At 36.6% G+C, this 22041-nt stretch overlaps 1 long non-coding RNA gene across 1 annotated transcript; it reads right to left on the bottom strand.

The window, feature by feature from the left end:
• Window positions 1-4006: 4006 nt before the first annotated feature.
• LOC116713571 (uncharacterized) lies at window positions 4007-17884 on the bottom strand. The gene is made up of 3 exons (XR_004337894.1): window positions 17060-17884; window positions 12303-12305; window positions 4007-4017 (listed from the first exon to the last, which is right to left on the bottom strand). It is a non-coding gene; the product is annotated as an uncharacterized LOC116713571 (long non-coding RNA).
• Between the last annotated feature and the right edge of the window lie 4157 nt (window positions 17885-22041).

Raw genomic sequence — 22041 nt, 5'->3', positions numbered from 1 at the left:
TCTCTCAAATATGAGCTGGAGGATTTCTAATCTGTAGATGAGCAACCAAAGAGTTGAACAAAACTGACAGTGACATAACACAATCTCTGAACTCATTCACCAAGTGTGAGACTTGTGAGCTTCTGCTCTTTGGACCTTGCAAAATGAGTAGAGTGGAAGTAGTTTTTCACAAACTGAGGAGACTGCATCTGTAGATGTGGATGAGGAAAATTAGCATATTATTACATCTGAAAAGATGGCTTGGATTTATTTTTTGCAACAAATCTCGAATATGTTGTTTCGACAGATGACTTTTTAGGGAAATAACCACTGCAGATGAACATTAATGTCCACAATTTGCATGCATGATTTGCATCACACTCCTCTGTTCATATAACGTATGAAACAGAATATTTAACCTAAATGACCCTAAATGTAACAGAATTCCTATGCAATGCAATTCAAAGTGCTTTACAGATTCAAAAACATGTAAAGCATGTGGGCTCCTGTAAGAAGTTTACATACACTAATCATGGGAATGAAATTAACATTATAGAGGATTTTCTTTAATTCAGATAGCATCAAGAGTTAGATATAGGTTAAAATATTTACATATGCTACCAATAATGTATATTTTCAATACAACTCAGATGGCAAATTAAAATCTCATCTGACTTATGACTAAATAAATTTAAGCATGAACTGTTTCAGAAGTATTTTATGAAAGATGTAGCCAACCCATACCATGACACCTGTCGTGTCTTTAGGTTTGAAAGCATTAGCTGGACTCCTCCAAAGACACAGTTCTGGTGAGATGTTCACAGTCACTCATTGTGGTCTGATCAATGGCCTTTAATTGAGTCATAAGAGTTGTTGTTATGATGGATTAGTCAACCAACAAGCTCTCTGAATGGAATTGGGTGAACAAGTGTGAATTTATTGTGGATTTAGTCTAGTAAATGACAAACTATAGTGAAGTAAACTTTACAAAGCTTTTATTTTATTGTATAGTTACTTTTATGCACTCCTGTTTACTCAAGCCTACAGCAGATTTAAACTTGAAGAACTGAGACAAGATAAAAAGTAAAATAAAACCTAGAGCCCAAAAATCACATTAATCTTAGCTCCTACAGAAGGTCAAATGCTGTTTATGTTCTCTCAGATTGTGGTCGACTCCTTTTTCACAGAAAATTGGGTGTTATTGATCAGAGTTAGGGCTACAAATCATTAAAAGAGATGCCGATGTTCAGACACACATGTGCTGCCGTTCTGTAGCTGCATATAAAAACGCATTAAAGTCTTGCAGAGTAAGTCAGTGGTGTGTGATTTGTAAAAGCATCAGTATCTTCACACAGCAAGAAGTAATCCTTCAGGCATGCCATTAGGCATAAATCAAACAGCAATATATTTCCAGAATAATGCTTCAATAGTGACAGCTTGTTCTAGTAGCTCCATTTATGTCCTATTTTCCCTGCATATTCTTAAGACTGGCTTTCAAATTTCTTTTTTTTTCTGGAAGAGTTTTTTTCTTGACTGCACAGTGCTGCCCAGTTTCCTTTTTTTGCTGCTGGTACTGAGCCTTTTTAACATCTGTTGTGATTAGAAACTATACCCATGTGAGAGTGCTTTATATGCAAGAAGAGCTGACTGAGGAATTTAAAGCACAGCTAATGCCTGAAGTGGGAATTCAAATCTCTGTTAGCTTGAAGAAACATCACAGACTTAAGGCAGAAATAAAACGGAGGATAGGAAAGTATCTTCATTTGATGATGTTAAATCCTTGGCAAAAAAAAACCCTCAACATCTTGGAACACTAATGAGAACAAAGCATGCATTTCAGGGATATGAGATTTTTAATAAGACATTTTAACAGGATCACATGAAATGACTCAAAGATTTTTTTCAGACGGCACGAAGAAAAATGGACAGCAGGTGGATTTTAAAGACAAAAAGGTCGTTAAAATTCACTTGTCTGAACATGAAAACTGGTTTAAAAGTGAAAAGATGTCATCATAAAGACATTCTTGGACAGTTGAAAACCAGAAGTTTACATACAAAGAATAAAAAGACACGTTCACTTTTTTTTTTTACTGTCTCAAGTTAAATCAGTCCAAACGCCTTGCTTTAAGTCAGTTAAAATTGGCAAAAATATTTCTATTTGCTAAATGCCACAATAATGACCGATAGAATATATGAGAGTTTATTTATTAAAGTCTTCAAGGTAAAGAATTTATTTTATTTTTCCAGTATTCGGTAGAAATGCCTTTGACCTGGGTCAAAAGTTTTAGTTTCAGTTTACTGAAATTCTGACCCATTTATCCTCACAGAAGTTTACAGTTCTCTTCTTTTCACTCATGGCTCCCAAATAACTGGCTGAGATACACAGCAGATAGCTTCTAATGATTGCTATGGAGACTTGGTAGTCCCATGATGCCACGCTTTGCTTTGCTGGAGTAAAACAATTATGATTCAAGTGCAAACAAATTTCTCCATGTCTTTATTTCTGCACATGGCAGAATTTAAGGAATCCTTAGGTTTATAATATGATAAGTTAGACTTCATGCATCATAATTACATTAATTTTCTGTTCAAAGATGCAGCCTTGAAAAAGTTTAGTGAATGTGAATGATGGTGGAGGATTACAGTTATTGTTGTTTTGTCTTTCATGAATAAAAAGGGGATTAATTTGTCAATCAGAACACATAATACAGAAAAGAAGCATAAGAGCAAAGCAAAGCATTTTATTTCATCTGTAAAAGCTCTTAACTGGTTTCCTCTAGAAGCATAAGTAGCTTTAACCATCCATCTTTTTTTTCAATAAAGCACGGCTAGTCCATTCAGTGTAACACTCCAACTCTTTTACGTATCGGACTAATGTGACTCATCAAGAGCAATAGAAACAGTTATGTCAAGAACTTGACATGAAGAGCTTTAAAACCACTGAGCATTAAAATTGCTGCAGGTGATTAGTCCTCTGCTTCTAGAATGAGTTTATGCAACGCTGTGCCACAAAGAGGAGAGAAAAGAGTCTGAGGTGTCAGAGCGCTAACACAAAGTGAGATGATTATAAGAGGAAAGAATTAACTTTGTGGCCTCACTGGAGTCTATACTGTTATATCCACACCTCACCATCTCACATCCTCTCCTTCTTTTCACATGCCTGCCTGTTATCATTAGTTTCAATGTGTTTTTCTCTCACCTGTTTTCCCCAAAGGAGAAATGCGACAGGAATTTGCGAGTGAGTCTACCGAGGTTCGACTATAGGCTATAGTGGAGCAATTATTCCTTCACTGGTATTTAATTAAAAAAAAACAAATGTCCTCAGATTTTTAAACTTTAAGTTGCCTTTTAAGGCATTTTTCTAGACAAACTGTTACATTGACAAGGATTGTGTGATGTTACAGGTTTGAAGGTGAATAAATCACCTTTTGTTCTTGAATGGTTAAAACAGATAATATTTCGTATGCATCAGAGGATAATTATTAGACTCCCCAATCAAATAACTGTTTTAAAGCACTTTGCAATAGCATTTGCACCCTTGAATGGTGCCAAATATTTTCTGGTTACAGCTTCTAACTTCATGTATTTTAATTGGAATTTTGTGTTATAGACCAACACAAAGAAGTCTAGAGTTGTGATGCGTTTTTTAATATTTCTTTTTACATATTTTAATAGTAGGAGTTACAAATTATGTGTTTGAGCATTTTTATTCAGTCCTCAAAACTTTGCTAATCCCATTTTGCTGTAAATATTTTGGAGTGTTTCTCAATGTTTGTTTTTACAGATTTTTCTTTGAAAAACAGCTCAGGTTTGGTTAGATGAAATGGAGAATATCTTATGGACTAACATTTTCAGCTCCTGCTACAGATTTTGATTAGGATTTTTGGGCCAATCAAATGCGTAAATATGTTTTGATTTGAACCACTGCAGCTCTGGTTGGATGCTCAGGGTTGAGTTTGAACCTCAGCCCTGCTGATAAATCTCCTGTCGGTGTTCTTTCATGATTGTCCTCCATATTTCCATTAACTCTGACCAGTTCTATTTTCCTAAAGAAGATTTTCAGCAAAGCATGATGCTGTTGCTGCCGTGTTTCATGGTGGGGATGATGTTTTCAGATTCGCTGTTTTCCTCATTTTACATGTACGTCAAAAATGCAACATTATCTGACCACAACAGCTTCTTCTACATGTTTACTGTTTCCTTTCTATGGTTTGAAACTGTGCTTATTATGATTTTCTTTTACCAATTCTTCCACCTGAGCAGTAGACCCCAGCGGCTTATCATGTGCCTCTTGGCTACTTTCAACACTTCACAAAAGTTCTATTTTTGGTTGGTCTGTCACATAAAATCCCAATTAAATACAATGAAGATCATGGTCATTTTGCAGGGTGATAAAATTAGTTGAAACTACTATTAAATCTGGCTATTTTGAGCTGTTGGATGCTGGTGGAAAGCGTAAACATTTCTGCAGAATAAGACCCAGCACTCTCAGGTTCCTTCGGGGCCCCACACTGCCTGCTGGTTCCCAAAGGGCCCGTGAAGGAATAATCAGTCATTAACCGGTGCACGCCCAGCTTCAGCTCCAGCTCCAGAGTGGCCGTGTCCCTGCAGGATCAATAGGCCAGGGTAATTAAAGAGCTGGCCAGGCAGGGAGGGGAGCATGTTGCCAGTAAATCCACCGCAGCGACTGGATGCTTGTAGCCAGAATGACTACAACATTGACACTGAAACTGTCTCTAAGGGAGCGGAGCTAAAAAATCCCAGCAACACAAGCAGAACGGCTCATCACAAGCCAAATTATTTAAACATAATGATGCATAAAGACCAGTGCTTGATTACTTGGCCATTTTCTTCTTTTTCCATTAAAACATTGAACAAATCTCATATATGATAGTAATTATTGTGATTTAGACTTCTTCGGTGCAATCCGAACACCAGTGGGGATTAATTGTGTCGTCCTGTGTATCCGTGTGGAGACACAAATCTATTGAGCTGTCAGGACACATGGTGATTTAATTTCTCTAAGCTGCTTTTAGCGTGAGTAATGTTTTATTGTTGAAAAGATAGCAGCAAGGTAAGCTGTATGAGCCATGCTGCTTTTCATATCCCAAACATCACAGATAGCTGCCTTTTTTGGGGGGGTTTGAAGTTGCTCAGATGTAAAAGTCCAATAAAGGGATCAAAGAGTTTCCTCAGAAAATCCTTGAGGAAAAGCTGATGTGGATAATGTTGCTTTGCTGCTTTTTGTTTGCTGAGCGGGGTTCAGTGTGCTTCCTAAATCCTTCAACGTTTGCAGGCTTCACTGGTTCTCTTAATCTGATGCATTAGTGATCCTTACTTCATTCTAATAAGGACATGGAGGTCTTGTGTTGTTGTCATCGCTCTGAGGCTCAGAGGGCAATTTAAATCTGGCCCTTTACATTACAGAGCTCTAAACAAGAAAGTGGATGAGCTGTGCAGATCCTTGGTGACAGGACGCTGTACGTTGCTTCTTTTAAAATGATCTAATGGCAAATTATTCTTCCTGTCAAGAGCAATAGCCAGAGATTCTGAGGGTAAATACTAAATTACACTTCATTTACTGCACTCTAAAAGCTGCTGGGTTATTTATTTTATCCAAATGCATAGCAGGGACAGAAATTGAGCTATTTTTAAACAGGAAGCGAATTAAACCTGGAGGATCACCTGCTTCCCACCATCTGTTCTGTATTGAGGTGTACAAGTTTTTTCAAACAGCAAGCTGGTAAAACTGTGGAGTGAATCTCTGAAACTCTGTAAAGGTTCCCAAAATCTCAACACCAACTGTAAGAGCAGTTATCTTGCTTCAGTCACACAGACATTTAGGGTTTTCTTGAGAAAACCAAAAACAATATGATCTTCTACTGCGACTGACAGCAGCGATGCATGGAAAAAGATTCAAACTGGGGCTAATGAGAGGGAGTCTTCAGTTTTGTTGCAGAACTCTAAGTAGTGAAAAGATGAAATTAATGTTTGCAGCATTTCTACCAGCTGTCACTGTTTGATTATCAGCAACCTGCATGTGATTTAACTGGGTTTCATCATTCTGCAACTAGCAGCACATCAGGAAAGAAGAGGCAGAGTCTCATCACAACAACCGACCTTCACTTTTTTATGGCATCATAAATGGTTCAGATTTTTCCTCTAATATAATAGAAAGAGGAGTGTTTCTTTGCCACTGCAAAAACTATTTCCACAGCATCAAAGCTTTGATTAAAAAAAAAAAAAAAAACTAAACAAAACTATTTGTTATCTGAAAAAAAACAAAAAAAACCAATCACTCATTGCAGCTTTGTTTGCTTTAGACTTTCCCTCCTAGCAGCACTACTGCAGCCTTAACGGCAGGATAAAATAAAGCTTTCCTTTTCCCAGAGGAGCTGTCAGAGCAACCATGACTGCAGGCCTCTGGTGCTAATCTGAACCCTCTCTGGGTTAACAATCAAAGAAATATACAACACACTGAAACCCTCACCATCAACATTTACCCACATGTTTTCAGTATGTGTGTATAAACATTACAACACTAACCGTTTATGGGAGAAAAGCAACAATTAATGTTGGTCTTCCTAAGCTCTGTATAACCAAAACTAAAGCTTTACTCATTTCTTATTTTTGTTCAATCATCTCATGGTGAAACAAAAATCTAGACAATTTCCAGACTTTGAAACAATGGTGTTATAATTAATTTTACATAACTCTAGGGTATAGTAAAGTGTGATTCGTGTTAAGAATGTAGTTAAGTTAAAAATGTTTTTGTAAAGTTGCATACTTTCTGATATTTTCAAGATATGTATTTAATAAACAAGGATTATACATTTAGCCAGGATTTGAACCAGCTATAGAACACATACATAACTGAAAATATACTTATTTCTACATGAACTTAAAAATAATTCATTTTATTCACTAAATAAAATGGATTATTTGTAAATAAGTCAAAAGAAATTGACTTCCAAAAAGTAAAAACTAAATTTATACCAAATGTAGTTTAAGTATTGTAAACAATTATTCTTAAATAAAAATAAAATGGAAGAAAGTAAAGCAAAAATAGCAATCTCCTTTGTTTAAAAAAGTTGTTATAATGTTGCATTTCCTAAACAAAGTGAAAATATTTTTACGTTGACGTTTCCCTGAGTGCATACAGGGCCACATTTGAGAAAGAGTAGATAAAGACATTCTGTAGGTAAACAAAAATAAAATGCTTTAATTGATGACTTATGAAATAAGTGCAGATATTTTGTACCCAAAATTGGCAACTTTTACATTTTTTCACTCATTAATAATTAGGATTGCAGTGTGTAAATCACCACTCTTTTTGTTTCTTTTTGTCTTTTTTCGTAACATTAACAGCACAAAATATATTGCCTATTTTTAATAACATTAACTTTATAGATAATTTAGCTTTTCCAGTGGTATAATAATGATGGTGGAAACATTTCAGTGGGGAAAAAAGCCAAAACATGGTGCTTTTATCTGCAATGACCTAGCAAACAGATGCATGTCCAGTATTGACTCCTGAGTTCCACCAAGTTGTAACTTGCTGCCCTTCAGAGACCAATGATTATTGGATTTATCGACCCCTTCCTCGTGATACAGTAAAAGTTTGAAGAGTCTCGCACGGCGGTAACAGTGGAAGAAGGGTGGAGGCTGGATTAGTAGGAAGAAATCTATAGATTTTTTTGGGACGTGGGACTCTGACCACTTTGAACATGCCAGGATCGACAAACCGTCCCCAGATGGAGCAAAACCTCGATCCTACGGACAGGGAAGCAGCCGAAGTGTGTGTCCGTCAGGAACAAACATTCCACAACTCAACAAAAACAAGACAGGCTATTAGCTGTGATGTCCATTGATCGGTCAGTGCTGCACATAGTCAAAGAGACAAGCTGGTCCAATTTGATTTGCTTGGAGACAGTCCCAATGTAATTGTAAGTAACTGAAAACAGCAAAAAGGACAGCACAGGTCAGCTGGACACTGGAACAAAGTTGTTGCAGATAAATCAAGATTTAGGCGAGAGCATGGGGAAAAGTAAGAAAGAAGGACAGGAACACAGAATGAATCAAGTGGAGAAAGACTTGGATTCCTGGGGGTTTGATCTGAGCAGTGTCATTAACAGTCCAGGCAGAGATTTCCTCCTGGCTGGATCGCTCACTATCCACTGGGGGTTATATCCTCACAGAAGGATGTGTGAGCAGGAGGGACATATATTAGCAGCTTACTGGCAGCTTTATTTTACCGTGTTTGGCAGAATCTCACAGGTGGCGGGTAAGCATCAGCAACACATAACAAGTCTGACTCCATGAGACTGTCTTTTTCTCCCGATTTTTGACACTGTCCGTAACACTGAATTATGGCTGGACTCAGATTTAAAGATTTAATATTTTCTTCCAACCTTTGACCCATAGAATAAAAGACATTTTAATGACCAACTGGATGAACTATGTTTGCTTTATTTTATGGTATTTTCTTAGTTTTAAAGATCTTTTCAAAATTGTAAAGAGTGGTCTTGCTTTTAGAAATTTAAACAACCCTTTAATGAAACAAAGTCAATTACAGTGCCTTCCAAAAGTATTTAGACTTTTTTTTTAACTTTTCCACAGTTTTTGTCACAGCCAGAAACCTCAAGTTTAACCTAAAACAAAGATAGTGCATGATTTACAGGTCAGATTTTCAAAGCAAATGTCAGAAGTTTGACTTCCATATATGTTTAGGAACCTTTTCATCTGAACCCACAAAATAAAACTCAATGCAACACCTGTGACCTGAAGAGGTCACCCACTCAGTAGCTCAAGGCCTCTTGTGTGTGATTTAATATCATTGTAAATTAGGGTTCTAAAAGTAAAACACCAATATTTTCATACAATTTAAGCAAAAATACAATTTTAAGATACTCTCTTGTGTCACAATACAAACAGAGATATTTTTATCTCCCTGAGTTGGGACAAAACTTTGCACTTCTTCCTCCAACTTTTTGGCTTTAAACAAAAAGAAAAGAAAAAAAACAGAGGATACTGTTAAGCCCTTAGCGCTAGTAGTGGCAACAAAATCCCAAGAAAACCACAACCCCAATGAAGGAGCTTAAAAACTAATGTTCTGCTGTTCAAGATGAATTTAAAAAGGTCAGTAACGCTCCTGTACCCATTGCTCCATTGCAGAATTGTTAAGGAATTAATGGCGAATGTGACTTGAATAAAGATTAACAAACTGTTGACCTAGACTGATTTGGGCAGAAATAGTCAGAAATCTTAAGGGTTGTAGTTGATCATCGAAAGAAAATATGATGCAAAATTACCAGAAACACAACAACTGAACAGAGCTGCTATTAAATACATTTGCATGGACGAGAACCATGTCTACACTGTAACAAAAACAATAAAAAATTCAAGGTGAATGCCCCCATTAACAAGTCTGCTAAGTGTTAGTTGACTGTTTTTAGCTATAAACAAAAGCAACACTTATAAATTACAAGTGTTTTTTTCTTTTTTAAATGGGCGCTAAATTTCCGACTGCTTGTTTGTTTTACCCTGATTAAGACAATAGAAATATAACCATGCTATAAATAATGATCTTCATAAGGAAGAAACGTTTGTGAGGTATTAATGCTTTTTTACCAGGCACAGTGTGTATGGCCCCTTTGTAAACCCATTCATCCGTCCATTTTCTAACACCCTTGTCCCTAGTGGGGTCGAGAGGGGTGCTGCTGTCTATCTCCAGCTAACGTTCCGGGCGAGAGGCGGGGTCACCCTGGACAGGTCGCCAGTCTGTCGCAGGGCAACACAAAGACAGACAGGACAAACAACCATGCACACACACACACGCCCTCACACCTAGGGAGAATTTAGAGAGACCAGTTAACCTAACAGTCATGTTTTTGGACTGTGGGAGGAAGCTGGAGAACCCAGAGAGAACCCATGCATGCACAGGGAGAACATGCAAACTCCGTGCAGAAAGACCGCGGGCCGGGAATCAAACCCAGGACCTTCTTGCTGCAAGGCAACAGTGTTACCAATTGTGCCACTGTGCAGGCCCCCATTTGTAAATACAAGACAAAAATTAGAAAATATTAAATGCTTACTAAAATTATTGACTCAAGTAGAGTTTAAAGTAGCAGTAAAAAGTAATTAATCTGACATGCACAGAGTAAAGGTTAATTACATATATAACTTCTGTGTGGCATACAAAGGACAAGAAAAGATTTCACATTAAAACTCATTTTCTAAAATTAAAGGAAAATATTTTTTATGACAAAACATAAAAACATTTTCCACACAAAACATTTGTGAAACATCTGAGAAGAATAATTTCTCATTTCATTAAAGGTCATCCTGTGAGGTTCAATTTATCCACTAACATAGCATGCTGAAAAAGCTTGCTACTATGAAAACTCATTTAAAGTGTCATACTTCTTTATGGTTTAATTACATTTCCTTCTTGAGGCTACAATTATACAACTTCTGCTCAGTTAGGCAGAAGAACAGATTTAAAATATTGAAGGATATTGATAGATTGTTGTTAATGTCATACCTCAACTAATAAGATGGTTCCGTTTTTTTTACAAAAGAATTAGGATATAATGTTTGAAATAGATAATTACGCCTAATCATCCCATCATTATTATTACAGTCAATGGTATTCATTATTTTCTTGTTTGAATAAGTCAAGAGTCACAACTTCTACATATTACCCTGCTAAAGGAGGCCTCATATGTTGCTCTTTTGATTACATTAATCCGGTGTATAAATGTACCTAGTGACCCTAAATCATAGATCCATTAATTATATGCTCAGGTTTGTCTCTATTTTTTCTTTCTACCATCCATCCATCCTGATCCCAACTCATTTCAGCTGCTTGTACTCGCGGTCTTATTCTTTTGGTCACTACCTAGAGCAGGGTTTTCAAACTCCAGTCCTCAAGGGCCGCTGTCCTGCAGTTTTTAGATGTGCCACAGGTACAAAACACCGGAATGAAGTGACTTAATTACCTCCTTCTTGTGTAGATCAAGTTCTCCAGAGCCTTGCTGATGACCTAATTATTCTATTCAGGTGTAGTGCAGCAGAGGCACACCTAAAGGTTGCAGGGCAGTGGCTCTCCAGGACTGGAGTTTGGCACCTGTGACCTGGAGCTTGTGACTATCTGACTGATCAGTAAAATTAGTGCGTGAGCGAGCAAATTTTGCATGCTCACACCCTTTCTCATTCTCTCTGCTACGTTACAACTCGTTCCCCACACCGGAGCCTACCGTGAATGCTAAAGCTAGTTTGCATGGCTACAAATGACTCTGCCTTTAGTTCATTGGGTAGCAAATACACAAGCATGATTGAGAGTGTTAAGACCCTCCTCTTGGCTCTGATTGTTTCTGACGGGCATCAGTGCAATTCCACAGATGGGAAAGAGCTCAGTTTTTTCACAGATCATTTGTCTTATGTTTTACTGTTACAGTTTGAACAAATATGTAACCATATTTACCGCAGGAAGCACTGTTGTGTTAATTGTTTTTAAGCTTTAACACAGACTATTCCTCAATATCAAGTTTTCATGTTTGTAAGCTGTCCCACCCCCCTTTACCTTTAAAATAACACAATTTCTTTTTAATTTTCATTGCAAGTATTATTTCACTGACCTTCACATGCTGGCAGGTTTGAGACAGAATTTTTATAGCACATGAATTCTGTCTGTCAGGGTAAACAAAGCTTGCACTGCACAAAAAAAAAATCAGTTGACCTACTTTAAGTTGGCGCGGCAGCAGTTACCTTAAATAATGGAGAGAGTTCATTTTACTCTACAAGTCAGGGAACTGTTTCTGCCCTGTTGAGAAGCTGTGCTGGATTTTCAACAATGATTTTTCTCTTTTTTTCTGTTCAGAATTTTTCCATTAGGAGCAAGCCCAAGTCATGGCTGCTTATTTATTTATTTTTGCATTTTTATTTTTTCAGAGAGGGAACAACAAAAATGATAATTGTAGAATCATTGCCACATTTCACTGGATTGCAAGATCTCTGCGTTTATTGGCAGCTGCTTAAGCACCTTCTGAATCCAGGCCTGGGCTGGTTACTGTTGCTAAAGCTTTAAATACTTATGATTAAAGATTCAAGTTTATTTCAGACCATTTCAACAATTTAAAGTTATTTGAATGAAATACTGTATGGATTATAGGGTAATGCAGAACTGTTCTTCCCTCACTTGTTGCTGCTCACTGTTGCTACAAGGTAAATTCAGCTGTTTGGAAATATTTTCTCGTGTAAAGCATTTCTCTAAAGCAGCTTACTGCAAGTTCTAACAGAGCAGATAGCTTCACTAATTAGACAATCTGCTTAAAATTAATTAACACTCTGCCAGTTACTTTATTACTGCAATAACTAAACTTTCTTGGAACTGCTACTAAATTAGTTTTAAAAAGTGTTTGTTTAGGTCTGTGACAAAATCATAATGATAATTGTTATAGGTATCAACATTGTGATTGGAAAGATAAATGTTATATGTTAGCAGCAGCAGGGAAAGAGTTGATACTTATTGAATTTACATGTTTAGATAAATAGTGTCATAGAGTGATTGGGTCACACTATGACACTAGTTACAGGAAATCTGACTTCAGCTCAGGCTGTCCAGGCTGTACGTTGTGTCTTTTTGTTCTTCCAAAAAGACACAACGTTGATTCCTCAAACTTGGCTCTCTGACGTTTTAAAGGATCTTTTATAATATTCACAGAACTAAAATCTCCAAATATGTCTCACATCATCAGTGTCAGCATTTTCACAACAGCACTTTTTCTTTTTTCAATTTCATTTTAGAAAATGTACAAATTGTGTCAACAACTATAACCATTAAACAAAGCACATTTATCTTATTGAAGAATTATACAAGCTACCTTTTAATTCAGATCTGATGAAGAACATAAGTGGCACTCTTCAAAAGTCAAAAAGTGTAAATTGCTGTAGTGTTTTAACCATTTCTGTTCAAAATATTCATTCAAATGGACAGATGGCAGCTTTTCTCCACAAAAAAGATGAATTAATTAACCTTCATGAGTCACTGTGTGCAGGCGAAAAGGAGCATTTTATTACTTATCAAATGCTGCCAGTTCATATTCATTTTTGGATTTTCTGTGTGCTAAAAGTTAAATAATTCATTATCGGAGCTGAGTAAGGAAGATTAAAATTAGACATCATTTGCATCTTTGATAAAAAAATATCTAGTGTGTTACATGCATCCATACATTTAATATCTAAAATTTTATGTGATTGAAAATGAACTATATAGTGTGAGCATTCCTGGTTATTTGGCACAATTAACTAGTGATAAACTGGCAACTTGTGTAAAAAACCATTTAGCCTGACACCAAAGCCTCCAAAGCAAGAAAGTTGTTCTCTGTCTGGCACATGGCTGCTGGACGGTCCCACATTCTGACTAGGTTCAGGTTTTCCTTGGCGGTTTAAGTGGTACAGAAGAGCTGTTGTAGTTAATTTACATCCTGCTGTGTAATGCTGTTGATTTCTGGGTTCTTATGTACTAAACAGGGAAAATTGGGTTATGAACTCAAATGATAAGTAGCAGCATCGGAAAAGATCAACACACAGAAGCGACTGATGACATTTTAACAGATGGTGTCTTCTGGCTTCAACAAATGCATGAAACTCTATGAACAATAAATAAATAAATACAATTACGATTATGCTAAATGTATTCCTCCAGAAAACATTCTAAGCCCGGAGGTAATGGTGCTAGGACAGGAAATTAAAAATATGACTAGGTAATTATATGTTATTCAAAGACATTATTGACAATACTTTATGATCCAAAACATTTCAGTGACAGAAACAACTAGAAGAATATTTTTCATAGCACTGTACTGCTCCTAGTGCTTTTTCTTGTCATAGATAAAGATTTTGTTGCTTAGTTCTATTCTGTATTTTCATCCATTTATCTAATAGTTATTATTGTGGAACTTTGTTTAGGATGTTATGGTGTCATTATTCTTTGCATGCTTTACCATTTGTTTTAATATTTGGATAAGCAGCTTTTGTTACATGAAAAATGTAATCCCCCAAATAACTGATCATTCAATCTGTAAGATGGAATGATTAATCAAAGATTCTTGACTGATATGATTTAAAGACTCTTCCAGAGAGTTCAGAGTCTAAAACATCAATTAAACCTCCCAGTACCAAACAGCCATGAAAAGTCCTCATGTGTTTGGTCCATGGACTGAATGGATTGGTTCAAAAAGTGACAGAAGTAAAATTGACTTATGGTCTTCACTTTATAGATGATCCAGGAATGAATTAGGCTCAACTTGCATAATTTTATGACTTAATCCATAATAAGAAGTCACCAATGGTAAAAGTTAATTATTATTTTTAATTTCAATATTGCATTGAAATGTTTGATGAATATTAAAATGTTCACCAGTGAACGCAGCTTTCCATTGTAGCAAGCAACATTACAACCCAAACATCTAAAAGTAATTTTTAACTTAATACACGTAATATCAGGGCCCATAAAATTTACACACCTGCAAAAAGCCATTATTCCAGCTATAATTTAAATGGGGGATTTTGTAACATGGATTAATTATAGCTGAATTTTACATAATGGTGAACCAGAATTGCTGGGTCGCAATGAAAGCGAAGTGGTCCATGAACAGATTAAGAGAAAAATCTTTAATGTTTTATCTTCAAGACACATGCAGAGAATAGATATGGTCAGGTTGCCTCTAAATCACCAAGTCAATTACCTCCACCATATGGAACAGCCGTGATTTGGATATTAAGGATGAGAGTGAGGGGAGCGTATCAAAGGAGTCGTCTCAGCCATCCGGCGTCCCTTAAGGCTACACTTATGAACACCTGAGTGACTCTGACTCATGGTTGTGCTGGTTGTGATAGCTTTGGCATCAAGTTCAGATGAGATGGAGGATGGAGCACCTGGTCCGAAAATGACGGTGTCTCCAGGGATTCCAATAATTAGCTTCAGACCCATGTTGGAGAACCTCACAGTTGTGTCCTGCAGCTCAATAGGACTTTAGTTTTAGGTTTTAGAAACAGCTTCACGTGGAGTATAGTTGTTCTTATTGGTGTGATTCTACATAATTTTCTCATATAAATTTTCTGGCACTTTCTCATATACTAGAAAAAGTCTTCAATTTCCACTAACAAACAACTGGACAGAAGCCTCATTTTTGTCTCTTCAGCAATATTTTAGTGGCTGCCTGAGGCACAATTCATGTCATGAAGCCAGGACTATATTTCTGCCCACCTGTTTCTGTATTTATTGACAAAAACATAAAAAAGAAGTTATTGAAGTTGTAGGCGAGGGAAATGTGTCCCTTAAATATTTTGTGCAAGTGTTTCACTAAATGCAATATCAATATTTTGAGATTTGATTTCAGTTTTCCTTTAAGTTAGGGTGGAGGATCTGTGAAAATGTGGGCCAGTGGCTCTTCTAAAAGTCCTGGGAATCTATTGGCATGCATAGCATTGTCGAAGGATAATGATCCAAAACAAATATTTAAATCATTGCAGAAATATTAACTAAACACAGTGCGAAGACCCGCTGAAAGGCGAGCTGAAGAAAACAGAGCATAAATGAGGTCAGAGGACTCTGAACCACATGGAGAGATTGAGCAAAAAAGGATGGTTATAGATCGCTCCTTCATATTTTTTTAAACAGTTCAAACACATATGTATATAAATGGAAACTGAAGAATGTTGGGGTATTATTATAAAATCTAGTAATCATTTAAAGTAGCTCCATCTTACTTATCAGGTGTTGGCTTGTCATGTAAAATCCCAGTGTGTCATTAATTATTGTGATTTGATTCAAATGTAGAGAATTGTCAAGAAAATGTCAACAAAGCATAATTAAGCTGGTCACAGAAAATTGCTTTTTTAAGACATAAAATCCAACAACTACGCCTATAAGAGGCCAAAATTTCTCCAGTTAAAATATGAGCAAAATTAAATTAAATGTGAATGCTGAACCAGCAGCAAAAATAAAAAGATTAAATATTTCCTCCATTGATGTCTCCTGTTGAAAAGACCTTACCTGTCAAACCACGGACTGTTCTGTGAAGTTTTAGATTGTGCAGGCGTTAATTTAACATCTGCGTAATATATTTTACCCCTCGTAAATCAAGCCAAGTGTCAAAGCTGACATGTTTTCTACTGCTAAAAAAAGGGTGAGTAGATTTCATGTCTAAATGAATTAGTAACATAAATGGTTTGTGATGTAGAAATGTCGCAAAAAACTGACCTTTAACTTTTTTTTTTTTACATCATGATCTATTATCTTGTCAGCTGTTTTGACAGGATTTATTTAGCTTTTTGTGGTTTATTTGTCATTATGCACAGATTCACAGCATTACTGTATGTATAACACTTTGAAACAGGCCAATTTTATCCATAAAGAAAAACGCAATGTTGTTAACAGTTCCTGGTTGTTAATCTGTCCTGGTAATTTTGAAGAGAAATGCCATGTTGGAAATGTGTCATTAGTTGAATTTAAATCTATACAACCCATGAATGTTAGGGTACACAAAAATCACAGTTCTGTATTGTTAGGTAAATTGTATTCAAGTTTTAAAGTCAAGTTTCTTATATTTTCAGTGTTCTTTAATCAAGAAATAGATAGATTTCTTACTTCAGTCAGCAGCTTTTAATGAGAATTAATTTCTAAAATTAATTTCTCTTTATGTCCTGAAACTTAAAAAAGTGGTAGCATGGAACTTATGGAGATTTGGGTTGACAGACAGGTTATACAACAATATAACCAGGTGTAAATAGTCAAATTTACAGTTTACATTTTTAAAATAAGATATATGAAAATATGAGAATAAAGCGTGCTCAAACAACTTTGGAGTTACTGTTACTATTGTGTCCCAGCTACACCTGAATGCAGCATGAGCAGCTGTTTGGAAAATCGCCTCTAATCAACAGGTTTTCATCCTACTTGTGTTTTACAGTACATTTGAGTATGAAGTTCGGGAAGATGGACCTTACCAGAGGTGCCGCTTTTCATTGGCTGATGCCCATTCTACGTGGCCACGTGCGTGGCCGTCTCACAAACCAGTGATGGGATTTTCGGCTCCTTTTCGAAATGCGGCTCTAATGGCTCTTCTTACTGTGGAGAGCCGGCTCTTTCGGCTCCCAAACGGCTCCCCATATATATTTTTGACATTATTAATTAATTAATAGCTTAAACCTAATTTTATAATATTTTGTTTCATTATTGACATTGTTAAGCACTTATGATGAGTAAAAATGCCGCATAACAATGCTTTATAAATGAACCTTTTATTATAACCAATTAAATTATCACAAAATAGCACCACTTCCACAAAAATAACTTAAAATAAATTAAACAGTTAAACATAAATACAAACACCCACCACAATACGAAAAAATATCAAAGCAGCTTCATAACAGAAAAGGTGCCACAATACAAATATCAAATAATATTCAGTGTTATGTGTGATTGGTCAGATGTGTGGAGCACACGCTTGACATGAGGGCAGTGGACCGACCGAGGGAAAAAAACTCTCTGCTCTAGCACTGGCAGAAGAGCAAAACGAGAAGGGGGAGGAGAAGGGGGGGAGAGACAGCGAGGCACCGCAGGACAAAAAAAAACGATGTGGGGAAAAACTATTGGCTCTGGCACTTGCAGAGCACAAGCACAACGGTCGTGTGAGATCCCATAGGGTAAGTGATCACTTCCAACTCGCGTGGGTGTGTAGGGGTGTGGGCGTGTGTCATGTTTTTGGGAGGAAGCCGGAGAACCCGGAGAGAACCCACACATGCACAGGGAGAACATGCAAACTCCATGCAGAAAGACCCCGGGCCGGGAATTGAAACCAGGACCTTCTTGCTGCAAGGCAATAGCGCTACCAACTGCGCAGCCTATATATACTGTATATACCGTATATATATATATTTGTGTGTGTGTATGTTATTTATTTATTTTTTTGTCTTTTTTTTTTTTCATTAGCACCTCAATATTGGCTAGCAGCTCCAAGTGATCTAAGGAGGTCCCAGACAGCAGTGGATAATCCAAGTGATCAAAGGGCCTAATGCAATATGAGTTTTTTTTAAAGGTCAGCAGCAGATCTGCCATTTCTTATAAGTCTTGTGCACTCCTCAGGTTTGCCAGCCATTAAAGGTCACATCATACTATACTCTCCTGCAGACAAAAAGATGGCAAAGGGGTCTTTGTAAAGAGGACTGTTCTTTATCTAACAAGGATGACAAGAGAGTGCACTTCTAATATATTACATGCTGTCACACCTAATTTACGTTAAACTCTCTCTGAGTTGTGCAAAGAGAAAGGTTTGGCCCAAGACAGTTAAAATGTTAAAAATAATTTCAAGTCTGCTGCAATTTACTATTAAATAATGACAATCCACAGTGTGGTCTTTAAATCTTACTTTATTCAATGATAATGTCAGGGTATCACTGCTGCATTTGTTATTAATTTCTTAAAGCACACAATAGCAAATGATGGACCTGGAAGGAACTTGTTTTGCCATTTCATTTCTGTAATGACAATCGCTTACATTTTTTTTTGGTCTTACACTGTTTGTGACTCTGACTCTGATCCCAAACTGTATGAACTGAGGAACTCAGGGCAAACAAAACTAAAATGAAGCAAAGCTGAAATGATTGTACCAACAGTAAATGTTTTAAGAGGAACAGAAATTTTAGAAATGATCATAAAGCTAGAATCTGGGAACAGAAATGGGAATTTGTGTTAAAATGTGATCTAGTTGTTTTTTGGGGGGGTAATTTACCATGTTTTGGCATAACACACTACACTTACTAGTTGTAAAATAGGTGTTTGAGAGAGAAAAAAAAAACTTTTAAAAGCAACCCGGCTCCATGTGGAAAAAGTAATTGCTCCCTAGATCTCAAAACTGGTTGTGGCATCCAGGTACTGAATCAGCAAAGCAGCCTCATAGACATAATTTTTGCCTAATCTCTTCATTGTTATTGAGTCATAAACATTTAACACCATCCGAGAGGCAAGTGAGATCTATAGTGCTATAGATGTTGTGTGTTCTTTTCTGACTTTTTAAATGTATCGATGTGCTTTAGCAGCACATCGGTAGTTTTGGTTGGTCATCCTGGGAAGGTTCACCACTGTTCCATTTTCTCTATTTGTGGTTTGATAGTTTCAAAAGCTTATATATAGCTTGGTGACCCTTTTATAGACTAAAAAATGTCAGTGACTTTGTCTTTGATCCTTGATATTTATCCATATTTTTGGCTGGGTGTGTTACTTTTTGAGATCTGTCAGTCTAATTTATGTTCTCTGACAGTCAGTGATTATTTTGAAATGTGAGAGGAAGCCGGAATACCCGGCGAGTACCAACAAATGTATGAGGAGAACATTCAATCTCCATGTAGAAAGACACCAGGACCTTACTGCTGCAAGGCAACGGTGCTGCCAAATGTTCAACTGTCTGTCCCACAGTCTGAAATATTTTTCTTATTCTGCAATATCCACCAAAAGATCAGATCCATTATTAGATTATAAAGTTTTAAGCTGCCACCTGGTGCGTAATAAAAACAATGTCCAAAATACTCTTTGTATTTACTGCAGAACAGCTTCAGATTAATCACAACACTTTAAAATGTGACGTTTGCATTACACTGTACGAAAGCAAAGAGAAAAATGAATCCAATTAAGACATGAAATGGATTTCATTAATCTGTTGTGGCTTGTGGCAAAGCACTGTGAAGGCTCCACTAAATGCAGCTTACATATTCAGGAATAGATTTACATGGTACTTTTCATTGACCTCAGTAATTCTTGTGTTGTTTCTGCCTTTTTTGATTAAGAATAAAATAAAACTATTTAAAAAAGACAAAAACATTTGCTTGTTGAATTTTATATTAGTTTTGGAGAAGAAAACCTGCATTATTTATTGTAGTGTGCTTGAATATCATAAATTTAAAGAATTATTGGACATGAATAGATTAATCTAATGATTTTTTATTCCTTCTAAATGGTAAAGTTAGTCAATAATCTTGAGGTGTGAATATGATGCCTGCAGATCAAGTACTGGCAGGAACAAAGGGTGTTTTTATTGTTGGAGCAGCTGTTCGAACCATCCCATGTTATGAAGCCTAGGCGCAAGTTCAAGCTGGAAGACTTCCGCTCCACCCATTCCATCTAATTACTGCGTCATCTTCATCACTGGACCTCGACCCGCCTTCTCCAATCTTCAATCAAGCTCTGTTAAAAGGCTCCACACCCACGCCGCCAGTTGCTTTCCAGCTTTGCTCAACCCACCTCCTCCCCTTCTCCACCAGCATTTCAAGTCGTCATCTTTCCCAACCTCCACCACCAGTGTCGGGCCCCGGGGGAGTATCCCTATTCAGCGTTGATGGGCTCATCTGAATTCGCCGGAATTCACTGCTCAAATCTCCAGCCGGGGCCCGAGCGCCAAAGAATTGTTATTCATTTTTTGTCAATAAATTTCCTAATCGTTTATTCTTTTCTGTCTGAGTCTCTCCAGATTGAACTCCGTTTGGTCACTTCAGGAGGTTGTATTATTGTTTCTCTCACAATAACTCAATGTATGACTATTGAATTTATTTTCTTGCAAAAATACCAGGCCTGAAGTCTGAAGCTGTTCTTCTTTCTTTTTACAGCTTTTACTTCTCTGTTGTGTTTGGGAGTGTAGGTCAAAGTACTGTGAAGCCACTTGAATATTTCAGATCATCAAACAACAGTTTATGTCAGACAATAATAATTCGACTAAATACAAACGTGTTTACAAATAACAGCTTGATCTATTAAGGACATAAAATTTCTAACTGACATGTCCCTATGTGAAAGAGTCCAGTTTAAGCTCATGTGACAGCATTTAAATCAGATTTATATCCATACTTTGACTAGGCCTCTCCAATTTCTTCATTTTACTTTGTTTTGGAACCTTTCAGCTCAAACACCCAGTCTCCTGATTGTGTACAGACACACAACATTCTGATTGACTGTAAAACCCCAGGACACAGTAGCATTATGACAAAATACTAACACTGATGAGAGAAAATCAATTTGTTCACTTGATTGTGCTTTAAATTAGTTTCCTGTGTGATTTCAATATTTTTATGGTCAAAATCATTTGATCTCCTCATTGCTTGTTGAGAAAAGGGCAAGGTCAGGTAGTAATGAGCTTACCTTTAATGACGTGTCATACACACTGACTAAAGCCTTTTCAAGTGTCAAAATCATACTAGTTTTTTGCTTTCTTACCTAAGAAAGAAAATATTACAATATATCCACATAATCTGTGAAATCATTTTGAAATAAAAAAAAAATAGATTGGTTTTTGCATGTTTGCTTCATCAAATGCACTACTAAAGGAAATCATGGAGAATACGAGCTCACTTGCCTGGCCAGTGCATTAAGCAGGCAGTGATTAGTATATCAGTGACAGATGCAGCAGGACATTCATCATCAGTGAAAAGGAGAGGTGGCATTAATGAATAATGCTGCTCTAATCACAAATGTATGTCGTATCACCTTAAGCATAACTATAAAAATGCTTGCTGAGAATTTTAATCGGATATCAGATAACAACTAATAAGCATCCTTTATGTCCCCCTCTGTGAACATGAGGGATGCAGATTATTCAGCATGTTTGTGAAGCCAAACGGTACCTGAAGTCAACATGTTTCCAACATAAAGGTCCCAATGTCAAGTTTTTGTAATAAAAACAAAAAAATACCAGTATTTAAAATATTTGTAGTTTCCTGGTAAGACTTTTTTATGTAACTCTAGGCTTTTAATTGGTTTTGAAAGTTTTACAGAAGAAAAAAGTTACAGTAGATTAGAGACCTTAATTTAAAGCATAAGAAAAAGGGATTTTCAGTTTAAAATTTTCCAGCATTGTAATGCTGGCACCCAAGGCAGTGCTTGCAACACAAAAGACATTTTCTACTTGTAGTTTCAGTGAAAAGTAACATGCGGAGAGACAGAAAAGGGTCATTAAATTAGAGAAGGAGGTGGAGGAAAAACCTCCTGCATGGTCATTTCTTCTCCATTCA

This window comes from Xiphophorus hellerii, chromosome 22 (genome assembly GCF_003331165.1).
Source record: "Xiphophorus hellerii strain 12219 chromosome 22, Xiphophorus_hellerii-4.1, whole genome shotgun sequence".
NCBI lineage: Eukaryota > Metazoa > Chordata > Actinopteri > Cyprinodontiformes > Poeciliidae > Xiphophorus > Xiphophorus hellerii.
The sequence above is the reverse complement of the archived record's forward strand: the minus strand, read 5'-3'. Positions and strand labels throughout refer to the sequence as shown.